Source organism: Rattus norvegicus, chromosome 9 (assembly GCF_036323735.1).
Source record: "Rattus norvegicus strain BN/NHsdMcwi chromosome 9, GRCr8, whole genome shotgun sequence".
Lineage (NCBI taxonomy): Eukaryota > Metazoa > Chordata > Mammalia > Rodentia > Muridae > Rattus > Rattus norvegicus.
In genome coordinates, this window is record NC_086027.1 from 28,199,571 (window position 1) to 28,211,972 (window position 12,402).

At 34.7% G+C, this 12,402-nt stretch overlaps 1 long non-coding RNA gene across 2 annotated transcripts; it reads left to right on the top strand.

Annotated features, from left to right (window-relative positions):
* The first annotated feature begins 338 nt into the window (after nt 1–338).
* LOC120094646 (uncharacterized) lies at nt 339–11,622 on the top strand. 2 transcript variants are annotated; one of them, XR_005489058.2, is made up of 4 exons: nt 339–955; nt 8,722–8,822; nt 9,572–9,647; nt 11,227–11,622. It is a non-coding gene; the product is annotated as an uncharacterized LOC120094646 (long non-coding RNA). The 2 variants fall into 2 exon arrangements; XR_005489059.2 differs by lacking the exon at nt 9,572–9,647.
* The last annotated feature ends 780 nt before the right edge of the window (nt 11,623–12,402 follow it).

Consider the following 12,402-nt stretch of genomic DNA (forward strand, 5'->3'; position numbering starts at 1 on the left):
TATATTCTATAATTTCATTGTTCACTATCTTAACATGTTTATCATGTAAGTCTTGCACTTGCTTGTTTAGGGTTGCATTAAGATTTTTTTTTGAGTTTATTGTGGAGTGCGTTCTTTTCATGATGGGAGCATTTACGTATCATTTATAGATAGGAAGGCCATTGTTATTTGTGTTAATTTTCTATATAGGTACATTACTGAAAGCGTTGCTTAAATGTAGAAGTTTCACAATGAAATTTAAGGGTCACTTATATAGATTATCATATCATCTAAAGATAAAGAATATTTGACTTCTTCCATTTAAATATTCATCTTTTTATCTCTTCCAGATGATCTCTTGCTCTAGTTAATATCTCAAGTACTATAGAAAGAGTATACAACTTCAAATTATGCCTGGTTTGAATGGGATCACTTTGAATTTCTCTTCATTTAAATTGCTTTTGTCAATGGAATTGATGTAAACTACATATTGAAAATAAGCCTCACTTCTCAAGTTAATATTGGATGTATTTTTTCATAGCCCTTTTATAAGATGATGTAACATGTTGAGCAATAAGAAGTTTAGAATTCCCTAGAATCTGCAGATGTGCTGCAAAATCACTTACCAAAGTCTTCAGTTTATGTATTGTCCACATGGGAAGTAGGTATAATGCCTGTGATTTCATTGTCCTTTTCCCTTGCTTCATTGTTAAGAAATATGTCACTCACCTCTGCTCTTGCCTAACAGAGATCACTACTTGTTCTCTTCTGTAACTCAGGATCTATTGATTTGTTGGAGACATTTGTTTGATTTCTTTTCTTGGCAGATATGAGTTGTTTCTGGAGATAGTGTTTCTTATCTCCCATCTTTGGACATTTTTTCCCACAGAAAGCTGGACAACTATAAAATCGAACATCCTGTCAGAGGTACCAAACCCTTTTAGGAAATGGAATCTTACATTTATATAAAGGATAAGTAAGTACCAGCCCCAGTGCCTTAGAGAACTCATCATATTCCTAAAGAGAAATAGTTAAAGCCTTGGACCCTTCCAAATATACAAATCTTTTGAGCACTTGAAATCTTAAGATATGAAATAATGAGTTACCAGATACCAACACTGGAGCATGGTAGCCAGAGTATTTGAAACATATGTATTGTAAAATTCTGGAAATAGGTTAAAATATTCTAAGTGGTCTTAATTCTATCAAGAATGAGGCACTAATGTACAGTGGACCTGAAACTCTTGCTCTTGATGAAGTTGCTCTGTTACAACAATGATCAACTGGAAGTCTTACATTCACCATGAGGTCTCTTTACTCTGGCCTTGTGTAACATGATCCAATATTTATGGATATATTTTATATTTTCTACCATGGACATTTTTGGTTAGAAAGAAAACATCGATATTTTAGGTTTTGATACAAAGTCAGAAAGAAATGCATATGATAAAGACAAGGCCAATGACAAGAATGTCTTCAATAAGAAATTGTAGCTATTACTGATGTCAAACAAACTCAAAGAAAAAACATACATGATCATTTTCTTAGATAATGAAAAAAGTATTTGACAAAATGCAACACACTTTCATGTTAATAAGATTGGAGAGATCAGGAATTCAAAGCACATACCTAAACATAATAAATCCAATTCGGAGCAAACAAACAGCCAATATCAAACTACATGTAAACATACTTGAAGCAATTCCACTAAAATGAGGTACAAGACCAGGATGCCTATTTTTTCCATCTCTGTTCAATATAGGACTCGAGATGCTAGGTAGAACAATAAGAAAATAAAAAGACATCCAGGGGATACAAATTGGCAAAGAAGAATTAAAGGGATCACTATTGGCAGAGGAATAATACTATACATAAGCAACCCCAAAATTTCTACCAAAGAACTTCTCCTGCTGATAAACAACTTCATCCAAGTAGTTGGATTAAGTTAAGTAAATCAGTAGCTGTTCTTTATGCAAATGATGAACAGGCTGAAAAATAAATTAGGGAAACAGCTCCCTTCACAATAGCCACAGATAATATAAAGTATCTTGGGTAGCTATAACCAAACAAGTGAAAAGACTTTTATGATAAGAACTTCAAGTCTCTCAAGAAAGAAATTAAAGAAGATCTCAGAAAATGGAGAGATTTTTCATGCTCATGAATTGGCAAAATTAACATAGTAAAAAATGGCTATCCTACCAAAGGCAATCTACAGATTCAATGCAATCTCCATCAAAATCCCAACACAATTCTTCAAAGAAATGCAAAGAACAAATCTCAAATTCATCTGGAAAAGTAAAAAATCCAGCATAGCAAATACAGATTTAAAAAAATAAAATTCTGGGGGAAATGACTATCGCTGACCTCAAGCTACACTACAGAGTAATAGCGATAATAACTGCATGGAATTGGTACAGAGACAAGATGATTAATGGAATAGAGTCGAAGATCCAGAAATAAAACCACACACTTAAAGACCCCTGATCTTTGACAAAGAAGCCCAAAATATACAATGGAAAAGAGAAAGCATCTTCAATAAATGGTGCTGGTCTAACTGGCAGTCTGTATGCAGAGACATGAAAATAAGTCCATATTTATCACATTGCACAAAGCTCAAGTCTAAGTGGACCAAGAACCTCGACATAAAAGCAGATACAGCAAATCTGATAGAAGGGAACATGGGAAAGAGCCTTGAACTTATTGGCATAGGGAGAAATTTCCTAAACAGAACTCTAAGGGCTCACACTCTAAGATCAAAAATTGATATGTGAGATCTCATGAAATTGGCAAGCTTTTTAAGGCCCAGGACCTAGTCAATAGGATAAATCAACAAGATACCGATTGGGAAAAATCTTCACTAACCCCACATCTGATAGAGGGATAACCAAAATATATAAAAATCTCAAGAAGCTAACTACCAACAAACCAAACAACCCAATCAAAAAATGGGGTTTAGAACTAAACAAAGAATTTACAACAGAGGAATCTCAGATGCACTTAAAGAGATGTTCAAAGTCCTTAGTGATCAGAGAAGTGCAAATCAAAATAATCCTGAGATTCCAACTTACACCAATTAGAATGACGAAGATCAGAACCTCAAGTAAAAGCACATTTCTGGTAAAATTGAAAACTGGTACAACCACTCTGGAAATCATCTGGAGTTTCCTCAGAGAACTAGAAATAGATGTATTTGAAGTTCCAGGTATACCACTATTGGGCATATACCCAAAAGATTCCCCACCATGCCAAAGGGATTCATGATCTACTGTGCTTAAAGATGCCCTTTTTGTGATATCCAAAAGCTAGAAAGAACCCAGATGTCCCAAAACATAAGAATGGAAACAAAAATGTGGTTCATTTACACAATGGAATTCTTCTCAGCTATTAAGAATGAGGACATCATGAAATTTGCAGGCAAATGGATAGAACTAAAGATATCATCCTGAGTGAGGTAACTTGGACTCAAAATGACACACATGAGTTGTACTCACTAATAACTGAATATTAGCCAAAAAATACAGAGCACACAGGATACAATCCACATAACTGAAGAAGATAAAATGGTGAAGGGCACGAGTGAGAATGCTGCAATCCTACTTTGGAGGGAGAAGAAAGCTATCATGGGGTGGGTAAAGAGGGAAGGAGGAACCTAGTTGTGAAAGGGAACATGGAATGGAAGAGTGGATCATGATCAGGTATTAGGTGAGAAGAGGACCTGATGGACGCAGAAAGAATGGAAACAGGCAACCTCCAGAGGTAGAATATGGGGGACCCTCTAGAATGTACCAGAGAACTGGGAGGTAGGACACTCTCAGGACTCAAAGGAGGAACCTTAGAGGAAATTCCCTACAGTGGGGAGAGAGAACTTGTACAGCACACCTCTAGCAGATATCCAGGGCTTTAAGTGAGGGATGTTGTCACCATCCCACAGTTAAAAACTCTGACCCAGAATTGTTCCTCTCTGAAATAATTACAGGTTAAAAAAATGGAGAAGAGCTTGTGGAAAAGGAGGTCCAGTGACCAGCCCAAATTGGGATCCAGCTCAAGGGATAGACCCAAAGCCTGACACTATTACTGATACTATGATGTGCTTACAAAGAGGACCATAGCATGACTGCCCTCCAAAAGACCCAACAAGCAGCTGAAAGAGTCAGATACAGAGTTTTACAACCAATCAATGGATAGTTGCTGGTGATCTCTGTGGCTGAATTAGGGAAAAACTGGAAGAAGCTGAGGAGAAGGTTGACACAATAGGAAAACCAGTAGTCTCAACTAACCTGGAAGTCAAGATCCCTCAGACACTGAGCCACCAACCAGGAAGCATACACCAAGTGATATGAGGCCCCTAACACATATACAGCAGAAGACTGCCAGGACTTGATTCAGTAAGAGAAGAGACACATAACCCTCAAGAGACTTTTGGGGGGAGGATGGGGAGGGGAACACCCATAAAGAAGGAGAGGGGGAGGGATTAGGGGGATGTTTGCCCGGAAACCAGGAAAGGGAATAACACTCAAAATGTAAAGAAACACTCAAGTTAATTTAAAAAAAAGAGAGAGAGAGAGAGAGAGAGAGAGAGACTTTTGGCCCCGGGGAATGAGGAGTTCTAGTGGGGTAGGGATGTGGGGTGGAGATATCCTCTGGGGGACTGTGGGTTGGGATTTGGGGAGATATGTGATGTTTAACAGAGAGCATACTGGGAGGTAGATAAAGACTGGACTGTAAAAAAAAGTTTAAAGAAAAAAGAATGTTGATAACTCCTTCCTTAAAGGCAATAATATTTTACAGTATAAAAGCATTGGTCAATGATTCTGTCATTTAAGTACTTGTGATTCATTAGCACAGCAGTAGGCAAAGAACAATAACTATCCTATGGCTACCACCCAGTTTGTAAAACCCACTACTGGTCTTAAGGATGAATTGTCTGACTAACTATTCTCCTAAGCAATTGTCTACATACATGTTTCTCATACCTTCTTACTATGGCTGCCAAAATCTCTGGCTTCTTCCCCTTAAGCTGATGCAATCCTGCAGCCAGATTTCGACACTGTCCTTGTGACCTGTTTCTTCAGTGGAGCAGCTAAATCAAATTATCTTCAACCTAAATATCACAGTGACACTTTTCTGTCATTATGTCAAATATGAGACTCACTGACATCAGCTTGTTAGAGCTTCTTGCCCTCCTTAACCATTTTGTAGCCATTGTATATCCTACATATACAGCATACACTTATATAAGAAAGACGAAATTGATGTGTGATTTGTAATATCTTGTGTGGAAACCAGGTTAGTAACTAAATGTCAAATAAAATACGTGTGTTTGGCAGTGGTCCCCTAAGCTCCTTTACACACACACACACACACACACACACACACACACACACACACACACACAAACACACAACAAACTCATGCTCACTTACACAAATTATCTAAAAATAGGAAACCTCATTTGATCCTGTAAATAATTTTCTTAATTAGTAATTAATGGAAAAGGGCCAAACACATTTTTAAATAAAAATCTAGTTTAGCAATTCAGATGAACAAGACATGACGCACCACCCCTTCATGGCTTCTGCATCATCTCCTGCCTACACGTTCCTGCCATGTTTTGGTTCTTTCCTATTTCCATTGATGATAAGCACAAATATTGAATCATAGGCCAAATAAAGTTTTTGGTCTACAGCTCAGTTTTCTTCATCATAATGTATCATGAGAAATATAACTTTCAAATTATTACTCTGAGTGTTCTTTGTAAACAAACTAAAATTTGGAAGTGCAGATGGAGAAGCTGTACTTGACTCATTTTCTACAAATTAAATTTCAATCCAAACACCTTTCTTTTCCCCAAAACTTATACAGCAAGATTCATTGAATATGGCACATCGTAGATCACAATGAAGATGTATTTTGTGTATGTCATTGTTCGAATCTCTCTAACTCAAAAATAACTGCATTGGGCAGCACTGTAGTGCTTACAACCTTGCAAAGAAAATGAAATTCCTAACTAAGGAACTGTGTGTTCATTGTCTTCTTCCTTGTTTATACAGCTCATCTGTTCTTTGTAACAAACAATATGGAATAACTTTCATCTTAAAGGATGGATCCATCTGTGCCTTGAATTAACTATATCTTGAGAGAGCTCCAAGCCTCCCTATAGATGTCAATTAATTCCTCAGTCAAACACCCAAGTTCCTCAAAAGTTATTCTGTATTAACTACACACTGGCAGCAGAAGTTACAGTAAAATATATGCTATTACTTCAGGTTGTCATATGAGCAAAACCAAAAATAAATAGAAGATCCCTTTTTTTATGGAAAACACCATTATACTTGATACCTGAAAGTAATCAGATAATCCTACTCTATAATTCATATCACAATAGCCTTCTTGCTATTCTTGGTCTTAAAAGCATTCTGCCCATTATACCATGATGTTCCCTGGGAGTAGCACAGGATCTGCCTTGTAGATTGATCTGCTGGTCCCAGGATCTCCTATCTTGATCCTGTATAGAGCCCAGTTTTGGTGACCTGTGATGGTTCCAGTTGCTTATCAGAGGATTGATGCTTACATTTAACTCTGGTTGTAAAAATAAGGCTTAAAACTCAGTAAGTAATGGGGGTGGTATAACAAAAAATAGGTAGTAGATTATTTTCTTAAATAAAAAACACAAAATAACCATGAAATGCTGTTTGGGTTTCTAGTCAGGCCTGATTTCCCTACAGTTGAAAGAGCTTAAACTCCAAGTAGATAACTATTGGCCACCACCATTTCAGTGCAAATTATTTGACACTTGTCAACATTTAGCCCTACTGATAACTATTTTTTCTTAACACACACACACACACACACACACACACACACACACACTCACACACACAGCAATAGACAGAGAATATTTGTGTATATATACATATACGTATGTGATTATGTGCTAAATTTTAGTTAATATAAGATTTGATACCTTGATGCTCTTTGATTAAATGTGTGTGTGTGTGTGTGTGTGTGTGTGTGTGTGTGTGTGTGTTGTAGGTGGGTAAGACTTTTCAGTGTTTAATCTCCCTTAGAATTTTGTACAGTAATTTTTTTACTGTCATAGCTACCCTATAGCAAGGACCATCTAATGTTTGATACAAATCATATTACCTGAATCCTGTGTGAGGTATCTTTAAAGATACTGTCTGATATTTAAGCTTTGAAAAACAAAGTAGAGATACTTGTATTGTCTATATCATCTGTTGTGTCATGAGGTTTAATTTCATGAATTATCCATTAACTATGTTTTTGATGCCTGTTAATAGGATGTTCAATAGTTCATGTTTCTTTGTAAGCATTGTAAGTTCATATCACACATACATACATAGACGCACACACACACACATACACACAAGAAAGAGAATATTTGTGTATATATAAATACACTTAAGTGATTATGTGCAAAATTCTAGTTAATATAAAATAAGATACCGTGATGCTCTTTGAGTAAACCTTTGCATGTTTCCCCTTTTGTATTTACTTCCCTCGGCCCTAGTAAAGCCCAATCCCTGTGTTTACTTTTGTTTCTTGGCTTCCTACATCTTATTCCTTATATATTAATATATCCCCTCTTAAGCCCATGTCACAAATCTGAAAATTATCATATAAATCTGTTTCTGATTTATTTCATGTCATCAAAAATGACAGAGTAACAGAAAGGCAAGAGAACATTGCTGTAAATGTGAAAGATTAACAAATATTTAGCAATACAATTATAATGCTATGCTAAACACATAGTGGAGTCTACTATCATATATTATTGTTGAAAAAGGAGCAATGGGAAATCTCCAAGGTCAAAGACAAAATAGTCAATTGTTGAATCAATAATCAAAAGATGGAAAATTATTCAAAAGTGCTGTCCAATGTCAATATTAAATATTCTGATGCTCAAGGAACAAACCCAAGAGAAACACCTCAATCAATTCATTTTGCTGGGAAGAGTAACCAATGCAGGACAACCATGTCTGGCTTCAACTCCTAAAGACACACCAGTACCCAATGAAAGGAGACAAAGAGAACAGAGAAAGATAGGAGCCTACAACATGAACTGAATGAACTAAAAACCTATGAAACAAGAAAATACCGCTAAGAATGTGGAGCATGGGAAAGTAAGTTCCAAGTGTTATGTCAGTAGTTACAATGTTAATACTACAGTGGCTAGAGACACCTTACAGTCTCACTCTTTGAAATATACAGGAAAGTTATGGACTTCCCAGCAATCTTGATGAATTAATCTGGTCAAATGGGAAACACATAATACTGATGGCTACGAAAATTAATTTCAAGACATTTTCCCTTCTTCCCCTGACAAATAATATGACCCCATTTGACACAATGTGTCATAGAAAGCATGGGCCTTACATTTAATTAATTATTTACAGGACCACAAGGCAGAAAAATAAATGTGATTATTCTGTAATGTAAAGACAGTGAGTGTATAATGATCCAGTATAACCCAGGCTGTTTTGTGGTTTATTGGCAGTTATCTGTGAGTATGAAATAATACCAAGGAAAATACATTTCAGATATGTGCGGAGAGATTCTGACTTAAATTTTAACAGGAAAATCCAATGTAAACACAGTCCATTGTTGCAAAGAGAGCATTATGAAACATATTGAAGGGTTTGAAGAGAGAATATTGGTAAAGAAAATAACAAATTTAAAATAAACTTCATGTTTGCTGAAAATGACTGCATTGCCTTTCAGCCAGAAAACAATATGAAGTAAATTACATAGTTAAAAAGTGTTATAAGGAGCAGAATGTACACACTGCAGACAAAATGAAGAACACTTGTTCAAATTACAAGGTAAGCTATTTCTATGAGTTCCAACACAAAGTCTATTGTTTTCACACTTAGTGGCATTTAGCAATGTCTAAAGGATGAAGGATTTGGCAATAACTGAGAGTGAACACTCTGTACAATGAGCAGAGTATGTTTAAATCTTAATAAGAATTTGAAACGACATGTCTCTCAAAGCACGGATTGAGTAAACTTTAATAGATTTTATATACAAATGATTAATAGTGTTTATATTCCTCATTGAAACAAGAAAGTGAAATTTGATTCAGGAATCACAAAAATGATATAACTTACAAATGCTTTTCTCAAAATTCTGTCTAAAGTGTTTGTGTTTCTATCTAGAGAATCACAACCACAGTACCCTGATTCATTTCCAAAATAGATGAAACCTATAAGTAGAGAATATCAAAATAAATAATAGTACATTTTGAAAATCAGTCAAATATTTGTAGTTGTTTTTTTTCTCTTTGCAATTTTCCCCTTTGAAGATAGACAAGTGGAGAAGGAAACTAGGAATGCTCCTCCATTAGCAAAAACACAACTAAGAGTTCTATGAAATCCTTAACCTTATGTATCATTTGTATTAGAGCCAAGTGAGGAACAATGAAACTACAGTGACAGCATATCACTTCCTTTGAACTGTTAAAAATTTGACATACATAATTGTTTTGGGGGGCATAACTTTTATTAATACTATGGTTAAACTTTGTGTCTTGAACACTGCTTACTAAAACTAAGGCATCCTCTTTGATTAGTTTCAGTCAAGACTTATTGCCCAGTGATACTTTTTATCATAACTTTGCTGCTATCATCAATGCACACTGAAGGCAGGTAAGTTAAAAATGGATAATCATCTCAGAGCTACCTAACGATTTTGGGACTCCTCACAATTCTTCAGAGTTGTAAAATCCACAGATTCTGATATGTTTCAAAATTTTGAGGTAGTCTTGAATCCCTTACAAGAACTATGGTGGTATCTGATTAAATTTACACTGTCTACCACTGGCTAGTATAATAACAATCAGTGGCATGTGAAAACTGGGACACATGACAATGGAGAGGCACCACAAATACATTCTAGTAACCAAATCTCAAATTAGATATTAAGGGAATTGAGATTGAATATCATTTGCAAAGCATGAAGACTTGAATTCAGACATGAAACCTGTCTTTTATTAGAAAGTTATCACTGTGAAATGTGAGTCAGGATAAGAGCAATCTATCAGTTGACCAAGTATTTCATTTTCAATAAAGTTAAGTGTGAAGGAAAACAGCCAGAATTATCCTTTAATCTCTAGAGCATGTGAAGTCAGCCTCATTTCAAGAGATAAATAAACTATACCATGCTGTGTAGCAATCAGATAGTTTTATAGAATTGCTGATATAATGTTTGTTTAATATAGATGAAAGTATTTTATATATTATTCACAGCAGTTTTAAATATCTCCATTTTAATATGTGTTATACTGAAATTCATTAAAAATACAACTTTAAAAGAAATTTACAAAGGAAGATGAGTTAAGAAGCAGAAAATAATCATCACATTTTCTCTTATACAAACTCATTTTTAACGTTGAAATGAAGTTAGTTTACATCTCATTTTGAATTTAATAGAAATGGAATGGAGGTGACAATCATGGCTTAGATGAGATAGAATTACTATGATAACTGTTTGGTATGTACATTCCTTATACAAGCATTTGGTAAGTGCATTAGGTCTATTTTTTTCATCAACGCTATAATGATCCCTATTCTTGGCAATATAAAAGAGGAGAGAAATAGAGTTAGATATTAAATAATTGATATACAATAAGATCGGTGATGGCAGAACTATAATATCAATTTTTGTTTAAAGTCAAGTGAATAATTCACTCTAAAATATCACATAAAATGTTTAATTGCACTGTGTCATTTATATGTCCTTAAATAATGTCTTATTCATTAACTATCAAGTTGTAGAAAGTCAACCTTAGATCACGTTCTGACAACTTACAAGGATTGTTCTACCCATGAAATTGATCTTGACGTGCAAATATCTACAAGAAACTGTATAAATTTATACCAGTATTACTTGCTTATCAGTTACATCACTATCATTAACTTGAACAAAATGATAATCTCTTCACTCGATCAATATACTCTTCCCAAATAGACCAAAATATATTTTTGTGTTCATATTTAAAATTTGGGTATTGAGAAACCTTGAAAAATTTGCTTGAAGTCCTCTTCTTGCACTTAGTAAAATCCCTCTCTAAGTTTGGGAAACAGCAGATAGGTGAACCTGGGCAAGTCTTGCATCTGTCATGAGTTCACAGACTCTTCTCATTTTATGTCATTCTGTAAATACAATTGGATAAGTTTTGTGTTTTCTCATTCAAAACCTTCTTATAAAAAATTATCTCTACTTCAGGTACTACCAGAGACTCAGAAAGAACACACTACATCTGCTGATCAGAAATAAAATTGGAATGCTATCTTGCAAAAGGTTGACTGCAAAAATAAGAGAAATAGTTTACAAGATCTTGGTCTGGTTGAACGATACATCACTGAAATTAATGTAGAGCTTGTATTGTTTCTTTTTAAAAGTCTGTTTTTCTGTTTTGGATACACCGACGACTAAGTTTTACACAAGCATTGTACATAAAAATCTTCACTAGCATGTCCAATTCAAAGGCAAAATGTTGCCAAAGTATTCAGCAACAAAAACAATTTTATTATCTAATTCAAAAACACTTTTGAGAAATATTTGAAGATAAGGATTACTGAAGTTTTCTTGGTTTTGCCAATATACTACAAGTGTCCTAAATACTGTGTGCCTTATTATTTCTTCAAATCTATATACTATTCACTTAAACACAAAAGCACAAGAAGATAAGGAGTGTAAATTACTTCTATAAACTAAAAAAAAATTAGCTCTCTATATCAAGGCTGAAATACATTCTGAGCATGCTGTGGAAGTAGTAGGTATTAATATCACCTAACAACTAATATCTTAAACATTTCTTTGCTAAATCCATGGATCTCAACCTTCCTAATGCTGCTAATCTTGCCTACAGTTCATTCTGTAAAGATCCACAGTCATAAAACTATTCTCATTGCTACACCATAACTGTAATTCTGTTAATATTATACATTGTTATATAAACATCTGATATTCATGATATCTGATATCATGACCCCTAAAAGGGGTTACTGCCTACAAGATGAGAAACTCTGCCTTATACTGACAAGTCTTACTTGGCAAGCTTTTCTATAAAAATCATCATGGGCCTCTCACTCTTCCTTAGTGTGGTGTGATCACATGGTAATGAAAATGAGCTATGCTTCACAGTGACTATGATCATTTGTAGTTATACAGTGGTATTTATCATATTTTTCACTTTTACGTGACTTTTTGATGATTTCAGATAAGTATGTGAGAGATTTTGATGACAATCTCATTTCAGACACTCTGACTTCAATCCACCATTCATAAACTCTAATCATTTCGCCAAAATATATGCTCTCCTCATTCTTATATTTTTTGTACTTATTTGTGACATTTATGTTAACCAGAGCCAGAGACATGGTCATTTTTAAGAAGTGA